We start from the raw sequence: 20,471 nt of genomic DNA on the forward strand, positions 1-20,471 counted from the left end.
TCAAGCTTCTACCTACAAGAGGATCCTACCTAGATTTTCTTCTAGAATCTACAACTTGTTGGGAAGCTCTTACTACCTTTTATCCAGGTCGAAACCTAATCTTTTTCAGGATGCTACCTAAAAGGATACATTAATCCCCTGATACATTAAAGGTTTAATGTGTTGGTTTACTTGGTCTTTAATCCTACATACCTCCATCTCTTTGTCTTTTCCTTTTCTTCCTCAAATCAACTTTACATCTTCGCTTCTCCCTCTTTCTCTTTGTGTTAGGTAACTCAGAAACTCGGTCTCTTACATAACCTAATCAACTCTCTAACAAACTAACTCTGCCATCCAAAAGCACATATTTTTACAAAAATAACTTATTGATTGTTAGTATTCCATGTAGGAATTTGAAAGAATATGTTTGTATCTTTGTATTGTAGTTATTCATTTCATGTTTTTAGATTTTTGATATGAAAATAATATTAATGCTCCACTAAATATTATTTCAAAATGTAACATCAACCAAATGTAATCATTGCATAAGCCAACATAATGCTAAGACATTGTAATTTTATTGGAATAACATGATATTTTCTTTACCCATGCTATAAAACGCAAATGCTAGTTACCCACTACAAATATGGGTTGCAGACATTGATAATCAACTATAAATTTGGGATGTGTATGTTTGTAACCAATCTCCAATCTATGCTGATCCCCTGAACTAGGGAAAAATAAAAATTCTTCATCCATTTTTACATCCTCTTACATCACAACATCTTTATCTATACAAACACCATCAGCTAATAGTATTTCCATCTCTGACTACAAACACATCTAGACCATACTTATGTTCTTCATCTAGGGAAAACCTTAGACCTAAAACCTTATCTTTATGGTTGCTCCCAAGCAACTCTGACAAGAAACACATACTCAACATCATACCATATTCAAATGCAGCTTAGATCATCATGGGAAACTTTAAACAAGCATACCTTCAACACCCTTTTCCAACAATGACAACATGGCCAACAATCCACCCCTTTGGTATTGATGGAAACACATTGGTCCTCCCCATTTTGTCTTGAGAAACATTTCTCCTTATTTCTCCTAACATCTGCTTACCTCACCCTTTGACATCAATGCCAACAGGGTCTGGTTGAAATGAAAATAAATATGAAAATACTTGCCTAACACTGTTAAAAAATATGAACTCCAATGATTTCACTCAGGTTCTCAAAGCCTTGTATCAAGCTTCATACACGAGTAATCATAAAATTAAAAGGAATTGCTTCAGTTATATAACTTCCCTTCATATTATGTCATCGTAAAAAGGGTCATCAAAAATTCATGAACTACAACAAACCATTTTCAAAATGTAAATGTATACACAATCATTGAAAAAGTTTAGTTCCATCCCTGTCTACAGTAATCAGTAATGCCAAAAAATAATCAATACTCGTTTGCAAATTCATCAATATTTCTTTGAAGTATGCCACTTTTTATTCAAAAGTAGTTGTTGGTTTTCCAATGTCCTCGAGATAAACAAAACTAGTTCTAAATCTCACTATAGTAAAAAAACTATAATATCCAACAGAGCAACATTGTAAAAATTGTAATGTCCACCACACAAACAAAACTAGTTATGAATATTGCGACAATAACACAATTCTAATGTGCATTGAGAAAAACAAAACTTGTTTGAAAGCTCGCAACATATTCATATGACATGTATATGCCAAAGTCTTCCTCTCTTGCCACATTGTGGTAGCCCTATCCATGCCCTATGATGTGCACTATTTTACATCTAGGTGATATTGTCTTACAAGTTTTTGATAAGAACTTTTTCTTTCTAATTTATAAGCATTATATGAAACTACAATAATATTATAGTAGTTTGATTCTACCCTGACAACTAGTCACTATGTTCTCTTTGTTGAGAACATTGATAATATAATCTAGGATAAAAAATTGAGTGGACATATTCTTTTACAAAAATACTTGCATTTGATGAAGCCACAAAATTTACTTTGTTGTAATTGATGCACTGATGATTAGTCAACTGATGTGACTGTGCAAGAGATCAAACATGAGGCAAAGAAAATTTCCAATAAATTGTATATAAGGAAAAAAAATTAATGCCTGAAGAAAACTTCACAACGTAGTCCTTGGGTTTCTATAAGCATGTTATCGAAAGCCAGTCGGTGAGAAAGAGAGGAATGGGAATAATAATTTCATAACTCTATAATATAAGTAGTACATTTTCCAAATACCAAGCTACTAGAGCATGTATAGGTGTTATCTTCACTCTTGTATGTTGAATCCCTATTACATAAGATTTCCCAGTGCTCTAGTTGTAGATTCCATTTGTATTTAGACAAGACAACGAAATTACAATGCAAAGAAATTCTTCAAATGTGAAATAATACATAAATATTTAGATGTAAAAGTTTGATTATGCTAACACTGTCCTATAGAAGGTGGAGGACTATCATAATCGTGTGCATCAAGGTGTCCACACATAGAGATGTGAACCCATTATAAGTTGCATCACATATCCCCATTTGTTGTTCGTTGATTCTCCCTTCCAAGAATAATTAGACATATCCCATAGTCATTCCATGAATTATGAATAATGGAAAACTTTCAATGCAAGGTTTCCAGCTTTGATTTGTCAACAAACTCCAAATATCAAAAGCTTTTATGAATAAGGCGATACTTTAAAGAATCTACCATTCCAAGAAAATTGAAGTGATTGTGTTCTCGATTTGTGTGAAGAGACGAGGATGAAAAACATGTAACATTATCACTTCAAACTTGAAATACATGCCCTCCATTCTTCTTTGTAACTCTGTTGTCATTGATCTAGTATCTTATACGATATACATGAATATGTACACTCTAGCCTTCCATCCTCTGGTCTACCATCATTTAACACATACCATCCTCTATTTGTAAAGGTACATATTCTTTGATCTATCATCCTCTACTCTTCCCTCCTTTAACAAATATATGCAACGTAGTCTATGAAAATATTCTAGTCTTTGCATATTAAGCAATGTTACAACTTATAACGTCCCACATATCAATTGTGTGGTAGCTGCTTTGGCATTTTCATCATAATTTTTTGAATTTCGTAGGTATAACACTCTCTTCTAGTCTATGTAATGCCTTAGGTCTATAGACTTGTTAAAGGGTTAACACTCTTTTCCACTTCTGTCTTATGCTAATAATGTAGAATTTAGTGTCTAGGCATCAATTTCTCTGACTGGAAGAGGATCCGCAGGGGAACAATCCTTCATTTATTTGAAAGTTTTCGAACTATAACTCACCTCCAGTGCTCCTTCATATCCTCTACTTGGCATCCAAATGACTTTATTTCGTCTGCTTAAGGTGTAACACATCAAATTCTCATGTTCATATGATGATTTTCTCTTTGTGATTAGTTCTATCGCATGGTCCTATGAATACCTATTGCTGATCTTAATTGTAAAATTTCACTTCCAAAATTTTTCTCTTCCTCTAGTCCATCCTCCATTACAACTCTCCCAAAGTTTTCAATGATAATACTAACATCATCCTGTGTATTCCTTTTCACATCAACATTGGCAAGTGCTTCACAAGCACACAATATATCACCACATTTTTTTCTTAATTTAACATTCATTAGATCTTTCATAAGCCATGCCCAAAAAATTATCATATGCTTCTTTTGATTTCTCCACAGTACTAGCTTATATTAGTGAATCTTTTTCTGAAATATGGCTTTCAATGTTCATGTAGAAAAACTCCAACTATGAAATGTCATGTTTATTCAATTTTCATTCATTCTTGATTGTTGTGTTGCTTGTGATATGCACCTGCGCTTATGTCAAACTACATTTTCCTACCATTCTCAAACACAAAATAGGGTTTCAAGGTTTTTTATGGAAGGATTTAAGAATAGGTGAGCGATTGAGTCCTTGGATGGCATTAGGATGCCTCACAATGGTGTATAATGGTTTTGTTTTTCTAAACAAGGAATCTACTTTTCATGATTGGAGATTGCTTCCTTAAAACTTTTTGTTCCAATTGTTAAGAAAGTTCGATACCCTTTTGATAACTTTCACTTATACTAGAGATGTTATTAGTGGATAACTCTTTAGTGATATATTTTGTCATGCATTTTTTAAAACCCAAATACAAGTTATATGTCATAATAATGTCAGTTAATGTTATGGAATTCCCAACTAGATAGGTATTTGTAGCTAGGTGTGAATTATATCCCTATAATACTAGAGATTACCCCATTAATATTGTAGTTGTATCCCTTATTAATATTGTTGTGTCCCTATTGTCCCCATATTTTTATTATTGTGCCCCATAGAATCCCTCTATTGTTATTTTTACGGCTTTATATTATTGTTAGGTCGGTCGGGTTATATTGTGACTCCTTAGACTCCTATATATAGAAAGGAGGTTTTGTCATTTGAATCATCTAAGAAATGTTCATTTATGTAATGTAAAGGAGGTTTCCCCCTCGAAGAGGCTAAATTCTAAGGTGTTGATATATCTTTTCTATCTTTTTGTGAGCTAGTTTCATAACATTTGGTATCAGAGCTTTGGATTCTAGGGTTTCGCTGCTCCAAATAGGTCATCATGGCATTTTCGCTATAGCTCTTTTTTTGCAACGTTTCAGAAGCTAAAAAAAAACCATTTGAGATGAAATCGCACTGAACCTTGGGTCTGAATTTCAAACCTTTTTGGGCTATATTTGCGGAGATATGATCTGACGAAGTTGGTATTTTTGCAGATTCTTGAATTACATTCCAAACAGGTGACCTGGGGAAAATTTTCATAACTTTCTCTTTGAGCATCAGATTGAAATTTGGTAAAAAGGTATAGAAAGAGGATGGACTATAGTTTCATATATATATTTTTTAAAGCCAAAGGTCGAAACAGTGATTCGTGGCACGTTGTAAAATTTTTCTCTACTGAACTAGTCTATAATTAGGTCACTGTGGGAGATTTGGCATAACCCTTCCTTGGAGAATCTAATTTGGATGAGACTGGTGGCATTGGAAAGAGGACGCAAAGGGCTACTATATATCGAAATTTCAAAACCAGATGATTTGAAATTACAGACATACATTAGATCCAATATCCAACTCCTACAAATTGAAAAAAATGTGTGTAGTTTTTTTTTAATTTTTGCATAAGCTTGGTTTGAAAAATTTGTTTGGAGGAATTCAAAGGGCATAGTAAAACATTATTATCGGTAATTGATGCCCCGAGGAAGGAAAATGCAAACACCTAGTAAGCAACCTGAAAGCTCTAGCATGACTCATGAAGAAGATGAAGAAATACAACATGATATATCAAAATTACGAGACCAAGTGCAACAAGTGTCACTTGCACAAAAGGTAACAGAATCTAAGATATATGGTTTAGAGAAAGATGTAGAAGCTAAGATGGATGGTTTAAAGAAAGGTGTAGAAGTTAAGATGGATTTTTTAGAGAAAGGTGTAGAAGCTAAGATGAATGATGTGGAAGCTAAGATGGATGATTTGAAGAGAGGCATGGATGATTTGAAGAAAAACATGGAGGATTTGAAGATAGATTTGAAGACATATTTGACAAAGTTTCTACAAGAAATTCTTACTAATGGTGAAAGGGTAGTAAAGGAAACTCATGATGAGAAGAAAAGAAATGTTAATCATGATTTCATAGACTCTAATATGGACCGAAGACCCACCATATTCCAAAAATTGATATGAGGAAGTTTGATGGCAAGGATCCCGCAACATGGATATTACAGATGGAGCAATTTTTCGATCTCAATAATGTGCAAAACACACAAAGGGTACGTATTGCAACGTTAGATTTGGAACCAAATCAGTTTGTATGGTATCAATGGTTTTTCTCTTGTAAACAAATTATCACTTGGGCAATTTTTACGGAAGGATTGACAGCACATTATGAGGATACAAAAATCAACACTTTTTTTATCCAATTGATAAGTCTCAAGCAAAAGGGTTCAATAATGGAGCACATTGAGGAGTTCCAAAAGTTGAACATAAGGGTAAATAATATTCCAGAGGAGCATAGGATTGATGTGTTCATAGGGACTTTAAAGGATAATATCCAACATGATGTTTGCCTTTGGGAGCCTCATTCATTAGAGAAGGCATTCAGGTTAGCAAGAAAAATGGAAAGCAAAATTATGGCAACCAAAAAGCATACCACTCACAACTATAAAGATGGAAGTGTTGTTGCCCCTAGTCTTCCACAACCTATATGGTTGACACCATAGCAACTGGAAGAAAAAATAGCAAAAGGGATTTGTTACAGTTGTGATAGCAAATACAATAAAGGTCATAAGTGTGCTGAGAAGAAATTATTCTACATAGATTGTGAAGAGGAAGAAGAAAAGGAGCAAGAAATGTCAAAAGAAGATGATATACTCCAGGAACAAAGCCTATATAAATAAGAAATGAATCCGACCATATCTTGTAATGCATTGGCTGGAATTACCACTCCTCAAACCATGAAGATAGAAGGACAAATCAAGAAGAAAAAGGTAATAGTGTTGATTGATTCGGGAAGTACCCACAATTTTATTCGTTGAAAGATAGAAAGAGTATTGAATTGCTTCCTATATCCAGCACTAGAGTATAAAGTGATGGTTGCAAATGGAGGAACGATAAATTGCTCTGGAAAGTGCGATAATATCAGTCTATCCATGGGAGAATATGTATTGACTAGCCCAATGCTTTCCATTCCAATGGGAGGTGTTGATGTTGTACTAGGAGTCTAATGGCTATAATCCTTGGGTATAATAGCTTTTATTTTTCAAGAACTTTTCATGAAATTTTCTGCAGAAGGAAAGGAAGTTGAATTGAGGGGTATTACAGGGAAATTGGGAAAGATAATCAGCTCTAACAGTATGACAAATCTTCTAAAGAAGGAACAAAGAGGTGTAATTGCACAATTATGTTCCCTAGATGTTTCCACATCAGAATCATCTACTTCTCCAGATCTCAAAAAAGCCTTGGACAATCATTCCAAGGTATTTGAGATTCCCAAAGGTCTCCCACCTATTCGTGATCATGATCATGCTATTCATCTAATTCCAAGAAGTGTTCCTCCAAACATCAGGCCGTACAGATATCCCTATGCCCAAAAGAGTGAAATTGAATGTATGGTTGTAGAAATGCTAGAGGCTAGTATAATTCAACCTAGCCAAAGTTCTTTCTCTACTTCAGTAGTATTAGTGCACAAGAAGGATGGATCATGGTACATGTGTCTAGATTATAGGGAGCTCAACAAGCTCACTATTAACGATAAGTTTCCCATTCTGTTCATTAATGAATTACTGGATGAATTTCATGGATCAGTTTACTTCACCAATTTGGATATTCATTTCGGATATCATCAAATCAGAATGAAGACTGAAGACATTCTAAAAAAAACATTTAGAACTCATGAGGGTCGTTATGAATTTTTGGTGATGCCTTTTGGCCTTACCAATGAACCTTCTACATTTCAAAGTTTAATGAATTCCATTTTCAAACCCTTCCTTAGAATATTTTTGTTAGTATTTTTGATGATATACTAATCTACAGCAAGTCTTGGAAGGATCATGTTGAACATGTTGACAGGGTGCTACAACTATTGGAGGAGAAACAATTATATGCAAAAAGGTCCAAATGTTTCTTTGGAGTACAAGAGGTGGAATATCTGGGTCATATTGTATCTCATGAAGGAGTTAAGGTAGACCCTAGCAAAATTAAAACCATTAAGGAATGGAAAATCCGCACATCCATAAAGTATCTGCGAGAATTTCTTGGGTTGACAGCGTATTATCATAAATTTATTACGAATTATGGGAGAATAGTAGCACCTCTAACAACATTATTGAAGAAAGATGCATTTTCATGGATTCCAGAAGCAACAAAGGCCTTCGAACATCTTAAAGAGGCAATGTTCCAAGCACCGGTCTTAGCTACACCAGACTTCAAAAAAACCTTTATTGTGGAATGTGATGCTTCAGGAAATGGAATTGGTGCTGTTTTAATGCAAGATGAAAGACCCATTGCTTTTGAAAGTCATCCAATCAAGGGAAAGTTTTTACACAAAGCTATTTATGAGAAGGAAATGTTGGCAACACTACATGCACTTAAGAAATGGCGACCCTACCTAATGGGAAGACACTTCAAGGTAGAAAAATATCATGATAGCCTTAAATACTTTTCAGAACAAATATTATCCTCTGAAGAGCAACAAAAGTGGGTCACAAAGATGTTGGGTTAAGACTTTGAAATCATCTACAAAAAAGGGGAAAAAATGTGGTGGCAGATGGACTCTCAAGAAAGGATGAGGATGTGGAAGCATTGTTGTGCACCATTTCTATTATCCAACTAGATTAGATAAATGAAGCAAGGGAGGAATGGAAGAATGATGAAGAGGTGTGGGTACTTATTCGAAAGTTACAACATGACTCCAGTACATCTGATACATTTAGCTGGAAACATGATTCGTTATGGTACAAAGATCGCTTATACCTCTGTAAGAATTCCCAACTCAAACAAAAGATTCTTATGGAATTGCACACTTCTCCCTTAGGAGGGCACTCAGGATTTTTAAAAACTTACCACGGGGTTAAGAAGGATTTTTTTGGGATGGCCTTAAATCAGATATTCAAAAGTTTGTGGCGGAATGTTTGGTTTGCCAACAAAATAAAGTTGAAACAATTAAGACCCAGGTCTATTACAACCTTTATCCATTCCAAGCCAACATTGGGAGGAGGTTTCAATGGATTTTATCACATGTTTACCCAAGTCTGAGGGAAAGAGTGTCATCATGGTGGTAGTTGATAGACTTACTAAGTATGCACACTTTTGTGCATTATCACATCCATTTAAAGCCAATACAGTTTCTACTGCATTTATGGAAACAATTCAAAAGCTACATGGAAACCCAAAGATTATTGTAAGTGACAGAGATCCCATTTTCACTGAAAATTTTTGGACATAATTATTCTCTTGTCTTGGCACTCAGTTAGCTCATATCTCATCTTATCATCCTCAATTTGATGGGAAAATTGAGATAGTAAATAAATGTTTGGAAGGATATCTTCGTTGCTTTGTATCTGATAAATAGACACAATGGGTCAACCATCTGGTTGAATGGTGGTATAACACTTCCTTCCATAAAGCAACAAAAATGACCCCATTTATGGCACTTTATGGATATTAGCCACCATCCATCACATCATATTTAAGAGAAAATTCTAAGGTTCAAGCATTGCAACATCACATCGAACATCAACAACAAGTCCTCCAACTCTTAAAGGATAACCTCGTGTTGGCATAGAATATAATGAAACAACAGGCAGATCAACATCACAATGAAAGAAGTTTTGATGTAGGTGATTGGGCATTCCTATGTCTACAACCATATAAACAAATGTCCCTCAAGCAAGCTAATAAGGATAATAAATTATCACCAAAGTATTACGGTCCATACAAGGTGTTGCGAAAGATTGGTATTATGGAATACAAATTGGAGCTTCCTGCAGCTTCTTGAGTGCACCCAGTTTTCCATGTTTCATGTTTAAAGAAGGTTATAAGCAACAAGTTCCTAGTTCAAACAATATTTCCAGAACTTAACAAGGAAGGAAAAATTATATTGGAACCGGAAGCAGTCACAGAAACAAGAACTCGACAGCCACGAAATCGATCAATTTCGGAGTATCTCATCAAGTGGAATAACTTATCTGCTAAAGATTCCACATGGGAGGATGTGAATTTTAGACAGAAGCATCCAGAACTACTCAAGTGTTGAAGACAATACTTTTTTGAAGGAGAGGGGCATGTTAGGTCCCTATAATACTAGTGATTACCCCATTACTATTGTAGTTGTATCCCTTATTAATATTGTTGTGCCCCTATTGTCCCCATATTGTTATTATTGTGCCCCATAGAATCCCTCTATTGTTATTTTTGTGGCTTTATATTATTGTTGATAGTTCGGCTGGGTTATATTGTGACTCCTTAGACTCCTATATAGAAAGGAGGTTTTTTCATTTGAATCATCCAAGAATTGTTCATTTATGTAATGTAAAGGAGGTTGCCCCCTCAAAGAGGCTGAATTCTAAGGCGTTGATCTATCTTTTCTATCTTTTTGTGAGCTGGTTTCATAACACTATTTCTAAAGAAGAAAAATATATCTAGTGTTCAACATGGAAATAATCAATCACTGAAGATCCAAACAAGGAGTTATCAACCTTCAATGATGCAACATAACGTGAAATAGAATGACTCTCAACAACTACACACTATAGTGTGTCCAAAACTGAAACCTTGCGTAATGGATTCATTTTAAGAAATTCAAGGGATTTATTTGTCACCTCCATTTCAAAATTTGGGGTTAGGATGGCTTTTAAACCAACATGCTCTTCTTTTCTTAAGGAAAAAAACATTATCTCTAAGACTTAAGCCACTCTCCCCTTGAGATTTTCACTTCCATAAAAGGTGAAAATGGTTGAGCACTAATTTAATATAAAAGCTTAATATATTCTTTGATTTTTAGTTGAGCATATCCCTGTGAGGCCACAGTGACTTCAATTCTTCATTGAAGTTATTGCTTCTCTTTCTTCTTTTTCCAATTTTTAGTGGGTTGCCTTTTGCTTTGAGTATTTTCTTCTAGCTTATTGTTCATTCTATTTTGAATGACCTACTCCTTCTATCTATATTTATTTAAGGTATATTATAGATTTCAATATTTGGCCATGTTGCCAAGGTTGTCACATACATAACATCTTCTGTGACCAAGAAATGGAGGAAAGGATTTGTGTCTTATTATGCTATTATCCACATATTCATGCCTACTTTTCTATGTATGGGGTTTTCAATCAACAACTTTATGGTCAAACACATTGCATGAATAAGAATAACCATACAGATGATTTGTGCACCTAATGGTAGATTTTCTTCTCATAGAGAAAGGTCTTTTTTTTTTGCTTGCTTGAGGGAACTTCATTTTCTGCTATATCTTCGATTGATGATACTTACTTCTACATTCAACTACTACTTCCCCAGGTTTATGGTAAGAAAATCCCTTGACATATTCCAATAAGGGATCAAAGGATTTTCTATTCCTCCTTTGAAATCTTGTAGGCTTCCTAAATTCATCTCTAGGGGTAGACTACATTTTTTCAAAATGTGCTTTCTTTGACTCATTCCTCCAATATTGGCCCTACTTCTTTTTCTTTCTTGTTTCCTTACAAACCATGTTGTTGACATCTTCTCATATAGTCCTTTTTAGATCTCCTTTATTATATTCTATTGCTAGATTTAATCTACTACTCTTTTCTGACTTCTTTCTCATGGAGACGACCTCCTCTTCTAACTTTTCATATTGTTTTCTCTTTTTATCCAGGTAATTCTTGCTGAAATTACCTCTTCTTCTAATATTTCACATTGTCCCTCTCTTTCCTTCAGTTGAATGTTGATCATCACTTCAACTCTCCTCACTTCTTCTAATTGTTTCCTCAAGCTTATGATTTGGTCTTTGAACTTATGCCCTTTCTCATCACATATTTGCAACAATTTATTTTGATCTTTGTTTTCATTTGCAAGTCCTTCTATTCCAACCAGAGCCAAGTTGAGTCTAGCTTGGTCTTGAACTAACTTCAATCTTCGCAATAATCAAGTACTTTCATACTAACAAAACAAGTCTCATTTGACTAAACAATTTCTTTTTGAAAGGCCTTTTTCTTCTTATTTCTTTTCTTCTCTTGTCCTCCGTTGTTGCTATTAGGATCTCCTTCGTGCATGACCTACAACCTATCCCATATTTCTTATTCATATTTGATATCTATTACCATATTGACATCCATATTGTGAAGATTGTGGTAAATTACACATTTAGTTTGAGAATTCCACTATTGGTATTTCTTTTAGGGGGAATCCTTACTATATCCATCAGATACTAGCTTCCACACATTAAGTCTGTGTGCTATCAATTCTAATTTTACCTTCTCTCTTCATTAATGAAAGTTTGTAGTAATGAGCACAAGTATGCTTTGATATTCCATGATTCAACCAGGCCTACCTTCCATCCTTTAGGTTGATACAGAAGGAACCTATTCTTATACCAATTGTTGGAGACTTCACTATACTTAGATGGGGGTATGAATTGGTATAGTGTATTCATGGACACCAAATCAATTTTTACTTTTCATTTTTAATGAATATATAACCTATTAAATGAGCAGCAATACATTATATAAAAATCATATTTAACATATAAAAATCATTTAACTAAAACATACGAATAATCACACAAAAGAAACACATGTGGACACTAGATATAACTGGAAACCCACAAGGGGAGAAAACCACAAATTTGTTGTTGTTGAGATGGAAAGGTAAGTTCTTACTTCCTCTATTACATTATCTTTTGGATAATCCAGCCTCTTTACTATTTTTCAAGCTACAACTTGTTGGAATCTCCCACTCCCTCTTACTTCAATTTTATACAAGCATCTACCTACAACAGACTCTTACCTCGAATTTCGTTTTCCAACTACCACTTGTTGGGAATCTCCTACTCCCTCTTATACAAGCTCCAACCTACCCTTTTTCAGGCTACTATCTAAAAGGAGACAACAATACCATGATACATAAAACGTTTAATGTGTTGGTTTACTTGGTCTTTAGTTTTGCATACCTCCATCTATTTATCTTTACCTTCTCTTCCTCAAATCAACTTCACATCTTCTCTTCTTCCTCTTTATCTTTGTGCTAGGTAACTCACGAAATAGGTATCTTACATAACTCAATAAATTCTCTAACAAAGTAACTCTACCTTCCAAAAGAACATATTTTTATAAACATAACTTGCTGACTATTATCATTTTGTGTAGGAATTTGAAATGAAAATCATGCTTCATTGTATTCTAGCTATTCGTTTCACATTTTTAGACTTTAATATCAAAACAAGATTAATGCTCCACCAAATATTATTTTAAAGAGTAACTTTAGCCAACTATAATCATTGCATAAGTCGACATAATGCCAAGACCATGTAATTTTATTGGGATCGTTGTCACTTACTACAAAATGTGTTTCTAGTTGTCCAAAGAGTAAATGAGTAGAGAAGTTTGTAGTCATCTTCCAAGCCGCATAAGGACTGAAATACTACATCAGACCCTCTCCATTTGAAAGTTCTTTGAACAATATTTCCAATGATATGTGGAAGTCCAAAAATGGGCTGCTGAATCAAAAGATATGGCCTGCTGAAGTTCAAGGATTGAAGCCTTATGAAGGAATATCAGAGGTCCGATATATCGAAGATCGCATATCGGAGGTCAAGCCACATTGGAGATCAGAGATCACATATCAGAGCATCAGGAATATTGATTATCACAATAGCAGAGCATCAGAGATATCAACGATTGCATATCAGAGGTCCAACGAAATTGGAGATAGGAGATAACATATCAAAGCATCAGGAATATCAATGATTACAACATCATAGAATTAGACATATCGGTGACCGCATATCAGAGGTCAAGTATCAGTGCATCGCAATGTTAGAGCATTGGCACATCAAAAGGTCTTTGATCAAAGAATCATAACTTTTGAACATGTGAACCTTTTAAAAATTTGCAATATGGGTGAACAGTCGATAGTGTTAAAAACCATAAAGAACGCTGATAAAGGATTAATAAATGATTTCATTGCAAAACGAAATGTGGTCAAACCCTTTTCTCTCTCCTATAGTAGGATGCATGGCATCATATGATTGGCTACCATAATGACACATGGTAACATATTATTGGTTTTGATAAAGCTACATTGGCATCTGACATTAGCATGACGTGGCAGTACGGAAGGACATGAGGAAGGTAGTTTTGGCATTTTGAGGGGACATAAGGGGACAAATTTGGGTGACACGTGTCACCACTCATGAGGTTCCACATGGAGTGATGACATCATATTGGATATCACATATCAGTGTTTGAGGATGTCGACACTTTATAACAATTGGCACTTGAAAAAATTTCGATAAGGTGGCTCCGATATTGGGGTTGTCACATGGTTGTAAGGGCTCGATGAACCAAGGGTGTGGAGCTGTTAACAAAGAGAGAAGCGCCCCGAGAAGGAGTTTGAAGGTTTATCACCTAAAGGCTAAGAGGGACATTACAACCTTTGGTCTTATGGGATACACTTTTCAAGGAGTAATGGAAAAGGGCCAAGGGCATCGAAACTCACTATTTTCATATTGTCTTTTAAGAATAAAGTTTCGATAAGGAAAATCTCCAATATAGCACTATGGTAATATTACAGGACATATTGGGCTCTGATAGTGTGACACAAAGAGGTAATGTATTGATGTGTCGATAGCTATGATTCCTAAACACCATGAAGTCCACCATATTTGATCACTCCCAGCTCTAGAAAGTGGGAAGTTCAAGCAGTTAAGAGGAAAGTGACGAGAAAATTGGTTAAGTAGCTAAAGAATAGCATCATGGAAAATATGTGGCTAGATCAGAGACGATCAAAAGCATGGCATGGAGATATTCCCTTGGCCATCATTCAGTCATTCCTTTTTGATATTTTTGTGATTATGTGTACTTTATATAAAGGAATCAAAGCTGTTACAATGATTTGGGCGGTCGATTAGCTGAAGAAAAACTTCATGGCAAAGACGCGGTTGAATCAAAGGCCATCATAGGAATGGTATGGAGATATTTTCGTCAACCATCATTCAATTTTCCCATGTTTTGATATTTTATAATTTGTTTCATTTTAAAGAAGGAATCAAATCTGATTGTAATCATTTTGGGTAGCAGAACCATCGCACACTGAGAAATCTAGTCGATCAGGAAACTAGAGCTTGGCTGAGATATTTTGTAATTGTTGTTCAAATGTCCCCCTCTCCTTATAAATAAAGGGAAGAAAAACTTAACACAGGCTCCCAAATTCTACATTCTAGAGGCCCTTTGTTTATAGAGAAAGGGTTCCACTTTGGTTCAATTTTTCTGTTCATGAGGTTCTTGGGCTGATACAATTGTTAAATATAATGGACTGGTGATTTGGACTCCATCTTCAAAGAATAATGAAGCAGTTTTTTTGTTTCCAATCAGAGAAATGCATAATATGTTTTCCCCTTTGTATATCACTTCATGTAAGGCTTTCCTCCTCTAAAATCATGTAATGAAGCGGTTGGTTTCACTCTCATTCTGTATGTTTGTTATTAAGTAGAAAAAGTATTTGTGTAACAACGGATTTATTTGTGTTATTTGATAGCCCATAGTACATGTATGTAAACAAAGATTTATTTATGCTAATTGGTTAAAAATGTATTCATGAGGCATAGAGCTTGAGACCTTAATTCACACTCCACCTTTTTTGCATTCCCACCTCCTCACTCTTCCATATTTCTGTTGGAGATTGTTGCTTAGGATTTTTTGCTATGTACAACCCTCTGTATCAATTTACCTCCTTTCCTTCCTCATGTTTGCCTATACTACAACAACAATGTTAAGTTGTATATTGTTGTGTGTCTGCCGCTTGAATCAAGACATTTTTCTTTGAGATTAGACATACCTAATAGTGTTTGTTTTCATGAGTTTACCTTGACAAAGGGCTATTGAACCAAACCATGAATTATCCCTTTCCCAATTATGTGACATATGGAGTGCAATAGAAATCCCTTAGGCAATCTTCAAAATCACTCCTCTTATATTCTCTAGGCACTGGTCTCCTATCAACCCAATGGTTGTCTATAGGAGGCTTCTATATCTTCTGAAGCATTTCTGTGACAGGAGATAGAAAAATATACATCTTTCTGGACCCGTTTCCAGGGAAGGAATCAAAATATTTTTCACTCGGTATGACAACTTTTACTTTCCCTCTGTTAGGTGAGCAATGGAAGTGTGTGTTGAAGATATCTCACCTTGGCAACTCCACTGTTTGAATCTTTCCCACAGGAAAAATTAGAAATTGTTTCCATGGGTTTCATTAACATTTCGAGCTAATTATTGAAGGTGACGAGATTCAAAAATTGGACGTATATTTTCACCTGTGGTATTTATTTTGGAGTTATCTTTTTTGGGATTTAAGATGTCAATTTATGCATTCTTTTCTTATGAAATAGCAGAACCCATTCAGTTGTAGACAAACTCTTGAAGGTCATACTTTTCATATTTTTCTGGTACAACAATTTCTGATACTTATCTTTCAAATGAGGGTTTTGAATCATCAATGGATTCTCAAGTCTATGAATCTTACAATTCAGACAATGAAGATTCAATTGTAGATTTCCAAAAGGGTTGGCCCATTGGCCAATGGGTAGAAAACAATCAACAACAATTTTTTTTTGAAGAACCCAAATTTGAAGAGTTGAACAATATTTGTGGCTGCCCTAATGAAGAAGATATTGGTCGAAAAACCTTTCAAGAAAATGATGCAGCTACAATTTTCTCTCACCAGTTCTATGACCCAATAGCTGACTACATGACAACATTATTTGGTCAGCAACAAATGTTGTTTCTGGGTTATATATCAAGTTTTTTGTTTGAATATTTTTCATGGTGCATGCTTGTTTTGACTTTTAAATTTCAGCAGCATGGAGGAATTAGTTCCAACACCCAAATACTGACCTGGTACCATTAGAAGGTTGACCTCACTTGGTTGAATTGAGACTTATGCATAAGAAAGAGTTGTATATAAATAAGCTCACTATGTGAGTGTTTAATTTCCAAATTTTAGAGTTTGTAGTTTTGCATTTTGGTTTTGTGAGGAAAGGACCCCCAACAAATAAAGTTCCATGGAGATTTTTTGGTTTTATAGGTTCAATATATTTTTTGACTCCATGCCCAATGGTGAAGGCTACTAGTCTATAGGTTCTCAACAACATTCTAGCAAGGCGTTGTCCAAAATTGGAGCCAATGTTGTCACTTACTAGCAAATGTGTTTTTAGTTGTTGTTACACAATGTTTTTTCATGCCTCTTGCACTTCCTTGTGACATAACCTAAAGTGCCCAAAACATGATCATTATACAATATCTTCATCAATGTATGCAACTCAGATCCCTCCTTTAACTTGTGTGGAAAATATCTAGAGCTTTCCCTAAAGAAATAGCTCATGAAACCCTAAAATGAGAATCATCACCCTTATGAAGCTCAAAACTGCGATGATTGCCTATTGCACCTTGTTAATCTAGCGATGCCATCACTATGTTCTTTCTCATACTCATGATGGTCTCAAAACAGACGTTTTCCCAAAGAGGATGAGAAGCTTCGTGATCTAGAAGCTTTGAGAGTGGCGAGTTGGAGGTGGTTTCGCATGGATGAGGTTGAATCCTCCAATTTGACCTCTTGGTCTCATTCCTATGAGCTAGCTCTTTAAGATGTGGGCCTAATCCTATATTTGGAGGAGGCCTAACTCCTTCTCCCAGCCTATAAATTCCCCTTCTACCATTCCCAAATGGTTGATCCATGTCCATTTACACCCCTATGTTGACAAGGTCTCAACACAAGCAGGAACAAGGTCTCAACACAAGCAGTTCAAGGATCTCAACAAAGGAAATTAGATTAGCATCAGAGCAAGGTAGGCCTTCTCTCTTGTTCGATTTTTCAATCATAAGCTAGGAGGATGTCTAGTTGATTGTTCCTTCAGTTGCTAGACCCATTCATTGGGCTAGAGGGATCATCTCTGTCCATAGAGAGGATTAACCTTGTCAACAAAATGCCGACTCAAATGCGGAGCCTATGACCTTTTCCTTCCTCTCCTTCACCTTGTATTTTGATGAGTTTGGTCAACCATTGATTTTTAGACTTCATCCCTTGCTTGTCGTAAGTGTCATTACTTGGTAGACATTTGAAGATTGTTAACATGAGCTGTTTTTGAAGATTTTAGATTTCTTTGTCCTTTTCCTCGACCATCTAGGATATGATCTTAACTGTTGCGATTATATCATGTTTTCTAGTCACAATAGCAATTATCGCTACTTTACTTCTGACAAGTGTAATGATTGCATAAAACTTAGAAATTTAGGGTTTTCTATTTGCTTTTCAGTTTTAGTTGTCTTCTCCTTGAGATTAACCAGTGTGTTTATTCATTGACTCTCTCAGTGTCTACCTGTAATTGATTTTTGACTTGGCATGAGTGTTCTCAAAGTTTGATTAGCCTTTTAGGGTTCTAGATCTTCTAGGTAAACCTTAGTACACTCGTCAGTCTTACAGTCATAGATTGATTTCTTGCGTTAAAATTCTTTTTGTGTTCAGACCTGCTTGCATATTACTTTTGGTTCTTATGCCTTAAGTTGCTTTCATTAGTGGATATAGTGAAAGTTGCTTAGGCTTCATTCGACAAGCGATAGGTTACAGATTGATTGTGTCTTTAGAATCAAAATAAAGTGTTTTCTTTGAAGTTGTTTATGTTTTGAACTAAAAGTGAAAGTGTAATGTTTTCGGAACATTTTGCACTGCATTTGAATCATTGATGTGAAAGTGATTTTCATACTTATTGGTTTTCTTGCATTCTCTTTCCCTTTGCACTAGATTACATTTGTTGCATTTGGAAAAGAGAAGGAAAAAATCATCATTATCTCTTAGAGATTTTTCTTTGAGGTTTGTTTTGGCATTGTATTTTCTTATTATATGAAAGATTAGATTTCATATTTTTTTTCATTTGAAGATGGTCATAGATGAATAGTGCATTTGGTTTGATGCATAATTTGAGTGATTTTCTTCCCTACATAGCTAGCCTTCATCAAATTGAAAGATTGCATTTCGTCATCTAGTTTGCATTTTAGTAGAAGAAATATCGTTAGGGCATTGAAATTGAGACATAATTACAAGATCAACTTCAAAATCTGTCAATTAACCTAAGGATCATTTGAAACATTAAAGATCATATATAGTGGTCTAGGTTAGAGACATGTTCTGGTGTCTACTTAGCAATTGTCATTAGCTTCGACATTAGACAGCACTAGAAAGGACTTGTGCTCCCCGTACTATTGCCTATATAAAGGGAGACTTCTCTAGGTTACAATCATTTATCCATAGGAAGCTAAGTCTGCCACCCTATAAACATCATACACTGAACAAATCATTCGGGGAGATTGCATGAACGTACGTCAAGTCCTTGGTCAATTTATTGGCTGAGGTGTATATTGCAGTCCACGGTTACTTGGTACTCCTTTTACCTAAATTCACTTGAGCAGTAATTTGATATTTTCTGACTCTTTAAATTTGAAAATATCAACGAGAAACTTTTCCTTTCACTCTCGCAAAACTATTGAAAGCAACTAGAGTCACCTTTTCGCCCATTTATCGACTCTTAAAATATGAAAAGGAAATGTTTTTGTTTCTAAAATATAACTTCCCATGGTAAACATGTCATCCCAAGAAGTTTCTTCTTAGACCAGATTGAGTAATTCCATGTTAATTTCAAAATTGTTAAAGCCTTAATCAAAATTTTTCCTTTCACTTTTATTGTTGAGGGGAAGACATCATGGCTGAATCATTCAGTCCATCTCATAGTTCCCCTTCATTGTCTGATACTAAAGGGTCCTCCCAAGGAGTTCATACGGAACTTCCTTAGTCATTTGAGGATCAAGGTGTTGAACTTGGAATTCTTTTGAGTATCCAACCTTTGTCTTCTCGCCCACCTCCATCACATTCCTGATCACCATAAGGATCTGATCTGCATTCCTCTGAGAATCCCATCCAAACACCCGAGAATATGAAAACTCCAGAAAGTCCACAAAGACTAATTGTTTATCCACTGAACCCTCTATTCGATCCTATTGTGATATCTCCACAACGTCCATACAGTCCGTATGATCGACCTCATATTCCTTTCGTATTCCTGGTATTCCTCGGACATCTTCGATTCCTCTTCGCTAGTTGTTTCCATATATGGAGTCAAAAGGTGAGATCTCAGTCTCCTCTTTGGTTCATTTTGAATTTTCCACTAATCACACTCCTCACATAGATGATGAGCAGGGATATGAGTTCCCTAGAAAAGGTTTCCCTTTCACAGGAAGAGTCTTGTCTCTCTCTTATCTTGAGTTAAGTGAGCATGTATTTCTGCATGGTTATACCTCTCTAGCTTAGTTGGTTTCGGGAACTCCTAGTCCCTCATCATTGTATCAGAACACCATCTGGTCTTCCGGTGCTATGCCTACATGAGGTTCATTCATTCAAAACATGACCTCTCGATCGATTGTGAAAACTACAGTCACTTCAGTTCTGATTCAACCTACCATTTTGTCTCATCGTGTCTTGTTGTTTTGACCAACCCTTTTGGTTCAACCGACAATCTCAGTTTAGGTTTTGGTAAGTTCTTATATCCCTCAAGAAAGTGGACAGGCTGTGCTACCACCTAGGGGGGAAGATCTAAATCTCCCTATGATGTATGGTGGAACCAGTGTGAGCGGATTACAAATTGCACATGATGGAATGAATCAAACTTTCTACATCGCT

General features: G+C 35.4%; 1 pseudogene; it reads right to left on the reverse strand.

Annotated features, from left to right (window-relative positions):
• The window catches only part of LOC149158556 (uncharacterized), a 146,738-nt pseudogene that overhangs the window by 67,784 nt on the left and 58,483 nt on the right, over positions 1-20,471 (reverse strand).

The sequence above is a fragment of the Pinus tabuliformis genome, chromosome 5_2, assembly GCF_031772625.1.
Source record: "Pinus tabuliformis cultivar Carrire ecotype Pingquan chromosome 5_2, CPIR1, whole genome shotgun sequence".
Taxonomy (NCBI): domain Eukaryota; kingdom Viridiplantae; phylum Streptophyta; class Pinopsida; order Pinales; family Pinaceae; genus Pinus; species Pinus tabuliformis.